The sequence below is a fragment of the Carassius carassius genome, chromosome 48, assembly GCF_963082965.1.
Source record: "Carassius carassius chromosome 48, fCarCar2.1, whole genome shotgun sequence".
Taxonomy (NCBI): domain Eukaryota; kingdom Metazoa; phylum Chordata; class Actinopteri; order Cypriniformes; family Cyprinidae; genus Carassius; species Carassius carassius.
In genome coordinates, this window is record NC_081802.1 from 8,590,868 (window position 1) to 8,602,400 (window position 11,533).

The 11,533-nt window shown below is 34.5% G+C and overlaps 1 pseudogene; it reads left to right on the forward strand.

Moving 5' to 3' along the window:
- Nucleotides 1-993: 993 nt before the first annotated feature.
- Nucleotides 994-5,656, forward strand: LOC132131377 (tudor domain-containing protein 5-like; annotated as a pseudogene).
- Nucleotides 5,657-11,533: the final 5,877 nt, after the last annotated feature.

Genomic DNA, 11,533 nt, shown 5'->3' on the forward strand with positions numbered 1-11,533 from the left:
TCGTAATCAGAAACAAGCAGGGATCGAGACAGGCAGCGGAGAATCAGAGTCGGAATAAACAGTCCAAAGGTCAAAACACAGGAATAATAAACACAGGGAAAACGCTCGGAAATGTCAGACTGGCTAAACAAGACTTCGCAGTGAGTGAGAGTGAATGTGCTGCTTTTATGTGTGTGTGTAAATGAGGTGCAGGTGTGGCAAGGAAATTGGCTGATGAATGATGTGCAGGTGTGGCAGGGTGATTGTGATGCAGTGACTCATGGGTAATGTAGTTCGGGTGTGGTGCAACAGTATGAGAGGTGCTAGTGTCCAAGTGACATCTGGTGGTTGATGGGTGGAATGGTCCTGAGTGGAGTGCCCTCTAATGAAGTTCATGGGCACTCCATCTAATAATCGTGACAACTATTTAGATTTAGAATAAAAAATATAATTAAAAATACAAAATAATAAAATAATTTAAAAAACTATACATTTATACAAAACAAGTATTTTAAATAGACTGTTATAAATCTACCAAAATGTATCAGTTTTTGTTGATATGCCTGACAAAAAAAAAAAATCAAAATCAAATATAAATTGCCCAATTTTACTTATTATTATTATAATAAAAAAAATAAACTAATAAACTTAATGCATGTAGTCTAGCCAATGTAAAAAATGTTTTCAACACTCATTTACACCTTTAGGCCCTGTAGTTTGTAGCATATCTTTGTATACGTTTTATTTCATTTACTTAAGAAAAACTTAAATTTAAATATTTAAAAAATGTATATTAAAAAGCTTTTGGTATTGGGGGGAGAGGCTTTTTTCAATCTTTTTTCGACATTTGATTGGACAAACATTTGGACACACCCACAAGTGCAAGATGAGTCATAAAAAATATCTTTAAGATGTTTATGATTTAGAATGTATGTAAAACGGCTGGCTGCCGCGGATTTCATAATCATGCAGCATAGTAGCATAGGCTCACGATTGCTTCTGAAAAACGTTGTAATGCCGCAAAATCAGATAAAAAATCTGATGACGATTCCTTCTAAGCCGTGTATGTGTATGATAATGGAATTTCTGGAGATGGAGAGGTTGATATCATGCTATTTATTTATTTTGATCTGAATCTATTATTTATGTATTCCCATGTTGATTACTCTGCAGTAGCATCAAAACAGAAGCCTGTCAGTTCTAAGACGACTTTGCTGTCTGAGAGTAACCAACAGGATTCACACTCCCACCCTGGTGTTCCTAAACCGGAGGCCGTGAAGGCAGAGTACCCTTTTGAAGAGACTATTTTTAAGGTTTGGGTATTTGAATGAAATTAGGGTGATATTTGGTGTTGCGCTACATGTAAATCAATACTGTCGGGGTAAATCTTCTACAGCTTGAGGAGGAGCTCAGACAGCAGATCCTTGATAAGGGCACTGCTGGCACCATCAGCTGTGAGCTGAAAGATAAGCTTCAGAATGGCAGCAGATATACAGCTTTAAAACTCAGTCTTTCTTGTCTCATCTTCTCACCTTGTCCTATTTTTGAGATATGGATCTTTTTCAGGTTGTAGCTGAAAATGGCAGTGGGATCTCCATTCACAGTCTTCCCACAGAATACAAGATGTTCTCACAAAACCAGTCAGGACCATATCTGAGTTCATATCTGGAGAAGAAGAAAATAAGAAAATGTATTCTGCCTAGAGAAAATTAAGCCTATTTTGTACGTTTTCCCATCTTTTTATTTTTATGCAAGCCTGTTGTTGCCATGGAATAAAAAAACTTTTTACTTTTTTCTCGCAATTCTTAATTCATATCTTCAATAAATTCTGAGTTTATATCTAAATGAGTTTATATCTAATTCTGACATATTCCACACAATTTTTCTAAATTCTGACTTCTCGCAATCTGAGTTTTTAACTCATAGTTCTGACTTTTTTATTCTCAGAATTCTGAGTTTACATCTTGCCATTCAGGGTTTTTTTCCTGCCATAGAATAATAATAATAAAAAAAGGTAATTGCGACTTTTCTTAAAATTTCATAAAAGTCTAAAATTTTTTTCCTTGCAATTGTGTTTACATTTTTGTAATTCTGCCTTTTTTCATAATTTTGAGATTATATCTCGCGATTTTGTTTATATCTTTCAATTCTTTTTTTTTTTATATCTCGCAATTCAGTTTTTTTTCCTGCCAATAAAACATTTTTTTTAAATAATCTTTTCTCTTTTCTTTTTTTCCCCTGAATTATATCTTACAGTTCTGAGTTTATCACAATTCAGAATTTTTAGATATGAACTCAGAATAGGGAGAAAAAATGTCAGAATTGTAAGAGATTCACTTTTTTTTATTATACTGTAATAATTGTTTTTTTTATTATTCTGTGGCAAAAACAAGCTTATATAGATTTTGAGTTGAAACCATATCGTATAATATGTAGTCACCCAGAAGTAACCCAAAATAAACCTCGATTTGATGGTTGGAATATTGTAGCCTATCACTCTATGAAAATGAAAACACTGTATCTTCAGCCATATTTCTTTCTAGAGTTTCTAGATGACGCCAGTGAGCTGTTCTAACTTATGATCTGTTTTTCACTGTTAGCGAATGTAGGGTGAGCCAGTGTGGCTTTCTGAGCGTGACAGAAATGGTTGGGGCTTTTAGTGACACATTGTCCATCCAAAGAGGTGTTGATGAGAATGAAAACGAATGGATGGTTGTGGAATTCAAACCGAATGACATACAACCCAACGAACCTGTTATTTAACTATGTGTCATATTAATTTGAACAGAAAAATGAGTGCTCCTATCTTATTGATCATCTTTAATAAGACTTTGAGTGTGATGTATTCCTTTTGCAAGAATTATCCATGGGTCACGTCACCACGTATAGTCTGACGAATGAATCCCAGAATCCCTCGAGCAAAGCCTCCTACTTCAGTTGTGCCGAGTCTGCCTGGGAGCCTGGGAACTACAGATGCCCAATAGTTCGAAACTGAGCTCAGAGTCGCCAATAAAACCATCCATCAGGTTACGATTGATTATTGATAATCCATTTTCATTCCCTACCAAATCAGTTACAAAGTTTACGTTAGCATAGTTAGGTGGTATTTATTTATTTAAAAATGGCATTATTACTACTACATATAATTACTACTACATTATTAATCTACATATATCTACATATATATCTTTCATTATTTGTAGTTTTATATCATATTATATTAATAAAATAGTTTCAGTCAGCGTAGGTTATGAGTATATATTCACACGTACATACCTAAATTATTTGTTTAGAATGTATATTTAAAATGCATAATGTAATTATAATATGTGGTATTATACTATATTAGAAATCAATTTAATAATCAAAATGAATTATAGTACATACAAATATAATGTACAATTTAGTTTAAACACTATATAATTTTAAAAATACTATGTAATTTAGATGATATATAATGTGTAATTATTTAATCTTTTACAATAATAATAAATGTATATCATTATGTATTACAATGATATATAATTTAGTTTAAACACAAACACATACAATTTTATATATATATACATATATATATATATATAATTATATAATTATAATATATATATATATATATATACAATTATACACATTATACAGACATTATACACAATGTGTTGATGTTTGTTGTAGATGGTGGATCTTTTCCCAGAGTTTGTACATCCGCTTCAGCCAAAACAAAGGAGGCCAGGGCCCTGGAGAACATGATGATTGAAATGAGGTATCTGGCTTTTGACATGTTGTACCTTGAATTGTCTCTGACTGATGTCATCATTATTTGGGCTGGGATTGAGTAGTATGTCTTTCTGAACATCCCGGATTCCTGTTTCCAGGAGCTGTTACTCCTACCCAGATGTGACAGAGAGATACCGGCTGCCTGATGCATATGTGCGTCCGGGTCAGGTGTGCTGTGTGGCGCCCAGAGACATGTGGTTCTACTGGGTGGTGATCCACGAGGTGTTGAGTGATTCTGAAGTGAAGGTGTACTATGTTGACTACGGAGACATCACAAAAGTGGAACGAAACAGCCTCCGATTTCTCAAGTAAGTAATTTGTTATAAAACAATGAGAGTGATGTTTAAACTTAAACATCAGGATGAATTTTAAGTGTAAAAAACAAGTGAAAGTGATATTCAGCCAAGTATGGCGACCCATACTCAGAATTTGTGCTCTGCATTTAACCCATCCAAAGTGCACACACACAGAGCAGTGAACACACACACACACTGTGAACACACACCCGGAGCAGTGGGCAGCCATTTATGCTGTGGCATAAATGATAAATGATTGCCTCAAGTTTTGATTTTGTTTTGCATTTATTATTATTTTACCCGTAAATTAAAGATGTTGGATTTGTTTTATATGTTTGGATATCCGCTGCTTTGTATACTCTCAAAATCTTTCCAGAGCTTGTTACTCTGCAATGTTAGCTGGAGTTCGGCCTATAAGCAGTGCTGTTATTGTAAACTAAAACTATTGAAAACGTTTCCATTAATTGAAATCTAAATATTTTATTTTAAATTGTTGATTGCAATAAAACATCTTTAATAATAAAACAGATTAAGTAAATTGTGAGAGAAAAATCACTAAATTAAAGAATTTTAATTAGTATTATGATTTATATTTGATACATTTTTTTCATTGATTTTTTTTTATAATGGTCCTTATTTATTTTCATTCAAAATTATGTTGATTGCAATTACATCAAAAGAATAATAATTAAAACTGTATTTTTATTTATTTTTTCATTAATTGTTTATGTAAATTAAATATCTATTCTGTCTGTTCTGCGTCATTTTTTCAATGCAATCAATAAGGCTTTAAAGGCTTCTTAAAACTAGAAGTAGTGATGACTTGCTGTTCAGTGAGTACATCAGATAATGATTCATTAACCTCTGAATTAAGTGATTCTGAGCGACTGATTCATTAGGCTGAATCCAACTGGTAATCCACTTATCTCTTAGTCTTTTTGAATGAGTCATTAAGAGAACCATCTCATGCGATTATGTATGCTACACTTTTTGTGTTGTATGCTTGTTTTCCATGCAGTAGATGAAGAACTGGCTTTTGGCTGTGTATTGCTCATTTTATTTACAGTGTTCTGTCACACTGTAGTCATTTTCATTCCTCTTTTTCTCAACATTTTCTTTCTGTCTTTGCTTTTTCTCAGAGAATTTGGACTCAGAGTGCAATCAGCTCTTTCTAGAAGATGTGCAGTGAGCACACTCTAGTGGGCACCATTCACAGCTACTAGAAGGACTTCCTGTTGCTCTTCCTGTGTGACACAACACAAACACGGAGGAGGATGTTTATATTCACCTCGCCCTAGAGAAAGAGGGCCACACCCTTCCCTCCATGACTACTTCTGGATTGGTCTGAGCACAAATGTTCATTTAAGACCCACTTGCGTAAAACCCTTCAGTAGATGATGGTTTCTTCTCATTTGGCTTTTAGGTGTCAGGGCAGTTCAACCCAGGGACGTCTTATTTCGGAGATTACCATCTTGAAGAAGTATAGGAGGAGGTCTGTCTGCTGAGGCTGTGCTGTAAATAGAGGAATGAGAGTGAGCAGCACTGGATCCTGTGGGTGTTTGGGAGCTCAGGATTTTAAAGGGATAGTTCACCCAAAAATAAAAATTACCCCATGATTTACTCACCCTCAAGTAGTGTTCTCAAAAGTACCGATGTCAGTACCAGTCGGAAAAATGTGACAACGCTGGCATTTCCCACTCGCATTTGAGCGCTGTTGCTTACACAGATACACACGGAAGTGTTTAAAAGCCGCGTCTATCAGTGGATCCGTTTATGAGCAGACATATTGGGGATCTGCTGATAGACATGGCTTTCAAACGCTCGCGTGTATATTTAAGTAAGTGCGCAGTAAAGAGTGTGAAGCGATGATCATTGTAGCCAATCACAGACATATCTGTTGAGCACTTGAACACTGTGGCCAATGAGAGGGGTTTAAAAATCCACTCAACAGCGCTCATAATACTAGTATTGTCACATTTTTAAAATGTGACAACACTAGCCTCAAGCCATACTAGATCTATATGACTTTCTTTTAGACAAATACAATCAGATTTATATATTTAAAAAAATGCTGGCTCTTTAAAGTTTTATAATGGCAGTGAATGGGTGTTGAGAATTTGAAGTCCAAAAAAGTGCATCTATCCATCATGTAAAGTGCTCCTCACGGCTCTGGGGGATTAATAAAGGACTTCTGAAGCAAAGAGATGCATTTGTATAAGAAAAATATCCATTTTGGATATATCCATGGAAGAACCAGGACATTTTTAAATATAACTCCGACTGTATTCTTCTGAAAAAAGAAAGTCATATACACATAGAATGGCTTGAGGATGAGTAGATCAAGGGATAATCTTCATTTCTTTTTGAAGTATCCTTTTAAGAGGCGTACTGTGTATCTCTATGTAGTTAATAAACAAATTCATATACAAAGCTTCTGTTCACACATTCCAGGCAATGAAACTATATTGTGCAAATATTTTGATCTGAAATATTTTAAGTTTATTAAAACAATGTATTATACTGGTGTAGCTTTGTAATAAAGTTTGTGGGCAAGTTATCAAGAGTAATTTGCCGAAAGGGTAAAATCATTTGTGAGTGTTCATTTTGAACTCTAGTTGGTTCATTCCAGGTTTCCAGCTCTGAAACTAACTTCTCCATAAATGTGGACTCAATCCTGGACCTTCCTGCCCTTGAGTGCATAAATGTTCCTGACATCAAAACTGCAGCTAAAGTGAGTCGTATTACATGTATATAAAACATATTTTGAATTCATTTCTTTAATATATATTTCCTTTCGGCTCTGCAGGCTGAAGTCCCATTATGCTGCAGTGAATGGGATCAGGGATGGACAGTAGAGGACAAAACAGATAAGACAAAGCTCCAACATGACTTCAAGACCGAAGACGAATCGAAAGTAAGGATGCCGTCTCGTCCACAATAGGCATGATGCCATGAAAGCTTTTGAGTGTCAGATATATTTGACAGGTAAAGCCTGAGCAATAATCTGATTCCAGTGCTCATGAATAAAGCTCCGGGATTCAGACTTTCATTCCTCACAGCGTTTAGCACACTGTCATTGCTCAGAATGACATGAGGTGCTGTGCGTCTGGAGATTTAATCTCATGACGTATTTTTTCCCCATTACATCCCCGTTCTCCCACTGAGCCCTTTGGGAGGCAGTTGATCTTAATTGTGCGGTGATTAGATGAGAATGTTAATTAGTCTCTCTCAGAGGTTCATTTGCTTAATCATTCAAAAGAAGGGTTCATTGGAAAAGGCAAGTTTCTACAAGAGATATGTGATATTAATTTTCAGCTGTTTGCAGGATGAAATCACAGAATCTATTCTAAGCAATTGCCGTTTCTTTTATAGCTAAAGTGTAATTTTTGATGGTAAAATACTTGCTGAAATACTTTATTAGTGGTTAAAATGTGTAAAATATTTAAAGATATTTTATAACAATTTTTATTTTAGAAGACATACATTTTTGTTATATAATATTAAGATTTAAGGTAAAAAAAATTGTCAATTAAAAATATATATTTTTTGCTTGAAAAACAAAAAAATAAATAAATACAATTATCTATGTTGCTACATTTGTTTAATAGTATTACGGTTTTCTCACAGAGTAGCTAAAGTGTCATTTTTATATTAAAATACTTGCTTAAAATAATATTGTTCATTTAAAAAAGGTCAAATAATTAAAAGGTTAATAAAAATCGTGCTTAAATACTATATAATAACTATAATTAAGCCATTTGATTAATCCAAACCCTTCAAAATTATTGTACTTAATATAATAAAATGTATCTATATTGCTACTTTTTTTAATAGTATTATTTTTACAGAGTAGCTAAAGTGTCATTTTTATTTTAAAATACTAGCTTAACTTTATTATCAAATATTAATATAATTAATTACAGAAATAAAATAAAATATCTGTTAAAATACTTGCTAAAATGCAGAGACGACTTTAAGCCTGTTGCATGTTGATTAACCTAAAAGTGTGGTACTGGGGTGCTTTAAAAACATCGCTGTTTGTTAGGGTAATCTGACCAGCACAACTCTAACTAATTTTGATTGTTTGACCTCTGACAGATGGGAATTGTTAGATTTTTTGGGGGGAGGGGGGTAATTTCTCAGCTTATTAGCTTTTTTTTTTAAGCACATTAACTGATCTACGTGGCCACATTATTGTATGTTTTTTCACATAGACAGAGAGCATGTCTGCTCCTCCACCTGTCCAAGCAGTAAGTGACCCGCAGGTATGTTCTTCTCCAGCTAAACCAAAGCCGTCTTAACCACATACACCAGCCCTTACACTCCTCCTAACCCCATCCTGATCAACTCCAGCTATCCAGGTACAGGACATCAACACTGCCACAATACCAAACATCCTAATGTCTGAAAAAAATATTGTCATATCTACAGTAGTTGCATTGATGACATGATTCGCTTCACTGTTGAGTTTTCCCGTTATTCCAGTTCAGCCCCAGCTCTCCCACCTCATGATGCAATTGTTCAGCAGTCCAGTGCATCTGGGAGCTGGTCCAAACAGTCCGTTCCAGCACCACATATCTCAGTTAGCTCTGAGACCAGCTGCGCGCCTGTCTGCCCGGGCCAACATCCTACACTGGCGCTCCAGTCACATAGCCTGACAGTCCAGAAGCACTGCGTGTTTTGTACTCTTGTCATGTTCAGTAACTTTTGTTCTTTCGTTTCTTTGGCTGCAACTTCCAAGAAGTATATCAAATGATATATAAGAAAAGCAGTGACACGTCAAAGCCGATACATCTCTTATTCTTTTTTTAGCGCAGTATATCTCCAGTAGCACATTGTTCTTTATTTTTATGTATAGTACTAAAGTGTTTTTATGCTTTCACTACTGACCATTCTGGCAATTTGTTTGTTTTATTTGTTATTAAATTGCTTGTTCAGTGTTTAAATCAGATTTTCTTTTTATCAAAAACCTAACAGTTTTATAAAGAAGAAAAAAATGGTATAAAAAAGGATGCTAAACTGAAATTTGTGTCTGTTTTGCATCTAATATCATTTTTAGGTATGGTAAAACTATCTAAATTTTATTTGGAGTCCTTGTATGAGTGCAAATTTACTGTCTCAAACCACTTTTATGGAACTTTTTGCAAAATATTGGCCACCCCTGACCCCTTTTCTTTTCTGTTACGCTCTTGATACAATCTCAAACACATGTGGACGTGCTACCGATGTACTGTTCATCTACTGTGACCAGTGTTTTCTGGTTTCACTGGATTGTTAAAATGTGCAGCAGAGGACAATATTCAGTCTATGATTTCCCAAACCCCTGCTTTGTTTTCTTTTTCGTACGTTCAATCAATTCCACACACTGGTTTTCCACTTTTTGGAATATTTTGTTTGACCCAACATTCAACGTGGGAGGATCCTTGCTCCACTGAGCATGTTGAAATATTAAATTACTCAAATAGGATGTTGTGTAACCAAGTGCATCCATAACATGACACAAAAACAGCAGAGCCAAGGAAAGGGTAAAGGTTGGCAGCGCTCCGCTGTTTCTGAATCTTCCTTGTTTAGTCCAATTACTGGTAATGGCATCTTAATGAGCTTTCTTCAAGGCCCTGAAGATGCCTGGTCTCTTAACAAGACCAGCTGGGGAAGCAAAAAATATTACCTCATTTAGGGAGGGAGAAAAGAAAGCTTAATGTTGAAGAAATCAAATTAGCATTGGACGCTAAGCTAACAAAATTAAATTGAAGAAACTTGTTTTTCTGAGTATGGAAGCCCATTTCTGCCACAAAAAGGAAAGAAAATGTTGACTTTATTTGTTGTAATTAGTCCATTTTCGTCACATAATTAAAGAAATCATGCTTTGGTAAATTATAATTGACAAGTCAATATGGCATGGAAAATGTATGCCAAAAAACGATTTAAGAAATTGAGAAGTCATAATTCTGACCATTTTTGGAGTTACAATAGACTTTTCATCTCATAAATATGACTAAACTTTTTCTCTCATAATGTTGACGCAGCATCTCAATTTCAAATTGTCATGATCATTTTGTAACTTTTTCTCAAAATTACAACTTGGTATGTCAATTTCTGCGTCTCAACTGACTTATTTTTATCTCATAATTGAATTTTGATAATTATAAATAATTATATACAATATATTTATAATTTTTATAATTATAACTTTTTATCTCAAAATTTCAAATTGAAGTGAAGTGACATTCAGCCAAGTATGGTGACCCATACTCAGAATTTGTGCTCTGCATTTAACCCATCCGAAATGCACACACACAGAGCAGTGAACACACACACACACACTGTGAACACACACCCGGAGCAGTGGGCAGCCATTTTTGCTGCGGTGCCCGGGGAGCAGTTGGGGGTTCGATGCCTTGCTCAAGGGCACCTAAGTCGTGGTATTGAAGGTGGAGAGAGAACTGTACATGCACTCCCCCCACCCACAATTCCTGCCGGCCCGAGACTCGAACTCACAACCTTTCGATTGGGAGTCCGACTCTCTAACCATTAGGCCACGACCGTCAAATGAATGTCATATTTTTGTCATTAACTGGCTTGTCATAATTATTACTTAGCATGACATTATATAGATTTGTAAATAATTATGACTTATCCCTTAATTGACTTTTTATCTCATATGTTATTGGCTGTCATAATTTCACATTTTTATCTAATAATTTTTACTTAGTATCTCAATTTCTATCTCAAAAAAATCTAATATATATTATATATTATACTAATAATATAATTATATATATCTAATTAAAATGCCATCATTTCGACTTACATCATTATAACTTATATTGTAATTTACTTTTTTTCTGCTTTTGACATTTATATCATAATTACCACCTGTCATGAAATTGACTATGCCATCATTTTTATATTGTATTATAACTTTGAGTATCTCAAAATTTTAACTTGTGCCATAATTTTGACTTTTAACTTCATGAATATGACTTAGCATGTCATAATTTCTATATTTTATGGCATAATTATGACTTTAAGTTAAAAGGACACAAAATATGGCTTGGGATCCTCCTTCGGTGTCAAAGTCTGGCAAAGTCTTTTAGCTATTTGAAATAATTCTCAAACAAAGAAACAAGTTACATTCTTAAGTAGGTTGATTGCATTTCTATTAACTCTTTAGTGTTATGAAATGTAATGCATGTCAGTATTTTTTCACTATTTTGATTAAAAATGAGCCATAAAATCAAATCACACGCAGTCAAAACGCAGTCTAGGCCTTTCCTCTCTCTGTTTCTTCAAGCTTATAATATGCTTTGCCACAGCTGATGAATTCTAATATCTTTCGCTAACCTCTGCCAGCTCCAATAATGAAACTATGGAAGATGAACTCGATAAGCAAAACAAGGCAGTGAGTCATTTTTTTTGTGATGACACTCGTTTGTTAAAGCAATGCTAATATGTCTATTTTCATGTGACAGAACATACAAATT